Raw genomic sequence first — 2,076 nt, forward strand, 5'->3', positions numbered from 1 at the left:
CTCAGCAGTTTTGCGCAAGTTATTCTCAACTACCAAACCCCTGTTATAGTACGTTTTTTATAGTATTGCTTGGGCATTAATTATTGACAACACAAAGGGACAAAGAATATAGTAGTGCCAGAGGCCATACCTCCTGGTGGTCTTGTGATATGATTGCTTATAATCGATACTATTACCAGTTTGATATTTACCTTTGTTGCCATACTATTCTGGCTGTTGCAAACAAAAATATTTATGGCTACATTTTGAGGAACACAGATAATAATCATCTAGAAAGCTTTGATATGCTTGCTAAGTAAAGACAGTGAAGTTTGTCAACAGTCACAAATGAATCTTAAAATGGACACAGAGATGGAGTTGGTTTTGTTCATATCTACGTCTATATAATTGTAATTATCTAGGAAATGCTTGTCAAATGAATGAGCTTTATATCAAGAATTTTTCCACTGTTTTTGTAATCATAAATTTTAATATCTATGTAATAGTCCATGAAATAGATATAGCATTATTCAACCATTTCCCTATAATTAAACATTTTGTAATTTTTTAAAAAGTTTTTCTAAATTAATAGTGCTGCAATTAACATTTTCATGAATAGAACCCTCCCATATTTACTTACATATTTACTCACATAGTTACTTCTGTGAGCTGGAATCATAGAAGTAGATATACTGAATTTAGGATATGAAAATTTGCTTTGTTCTTGATACATATTGCTTTTCATAAGGATTATACCAATTTATGGTGTTATTAATGACAAATGAGAGTAGTTTCATCTTTAAGAATTTTGTTAACTTGTATCTCTGTCTTCTGTTTTCTTGTTTTGGTTTTTTTTCAGATTCTTGTCTTTTACTTTTTACGATGTCTCCTGGCTTTTGTGAGCTGTGTCTGTGAACTTTACTTTTACAAGTGAGTATAAAAGCTTTGCTGAAGCCCAATATAATAGCATAGATTATTTCTCTGATCTTATTAGCACTATTTCCTGTTTAAAAATAGGAAACACTTTCCTCTTAGCTCCTAAAATTATATCTAAAATGCGATTTCTTGTTTGAAACAAGCCATTAGAGGGGAGTACTTCTAATTATCATTTTCTTTCCTAAGGTTCATAAATACCATATCTTCATATTATTCATTTTAATTCTGTTAATACATATCTAACTGGTCTTTTATTTGGAAGGATTTAGTAGATTCTTATTTTGGATCCTAAGATATAGGTTCATGATTCACCTCTTCTGCTCGAGCTTAACTAATAGGAACTCACTGCTCTTATTTGCACCCTGTATTTTGTCTTTTACCAAGTACCTATTAATTGATTGACTGATAGTGGAAGTATTAGCATTTAAGTGTTCCAGCAATAAAAATAGCTACCTTTTTGTTTTTGTATGAAACCTAACAAACATCTTATTTTGAGAATTCTTTAAAAGGTATTTGAACTTAATAATCATTATTAAAAATCTTCCCATTGCAAAACAGATTAAAATGTCAGATAAAAAAATTCTTTGGCTTTGACTCTGGGTAGAATAGGGGAGAAAAAAGAAAGCCATTGTTGCCTTTGAGGATTGTAACCATAAGTTGGTCTTCATATGGGTTCAGGACTGAATTCAAGTCATCCACGTAGTAACCTAAACCCCAAGTTGAGAATTTATTTTAAGTTATTCTGGGTTGGTAGTGTCCCCAGGGAACTTGCAAAAACAAATATAAAATTTTTTTACAGAAGTGAATCCTTAACCCACATGTCAAGGAATTACCACAGATAAAGTTCTAGTGAACAAGAAATTATAATAAAAATAAATCACAAAGCACAGAAAGCAATAAAGCATTATGAGTGAGAGCCAGCAGATGTAATAATCAACAGAAAGCTGACCTGCAAAACTTCATTTATTAGGACTTATTAAAATAAGAATGTAAAATAAGTATATTTAGTATTTTTAAAGAAACAAGGAAATTTAAAACATGATTGAGAAAGAAGAGACTAAACAAACAATAGAGTGAAAGGGAGCTTACAAAATGGGAGAAAATAATTGCAAACCACATATCTGATGAGGTTCATTTCCAAAATATATAAGGAATTCCTCT

General features: G+C 30.7%; 1 protein-coding gene across 1 annotated transcript in view; it reads left to right on the forward strand.

The window, feature by feature from the left end:
• ALG9 (ALG9, alpha-1,2-mannosyltransferase) overlaps window positions 1–2,076 on the forward strand; it is an 84,954-nt gene that overhangs the window by 19,664 nt on the left and 63,214 nt on the right. The gene's annotated exons all lie outside the window — the stretch shown is intronic.

Source organism: Pteropus vampyrus, unplaced genomic scaffold, assembly GCF_000151845.1.
Source record: "Pteropus vampyrus isolate Shadow unplaced genomic scaffold, Pvam_2.0 Scaffold110, whole genome shotgun sequence".
Classification (NCBI taxonomy): domain Eukaryota; kingdom Metazoa; phylum Chordata; class Mammalia; order Chiroptera; family Pteropodidae; genus Pteropus; species Pteropus vampyrus.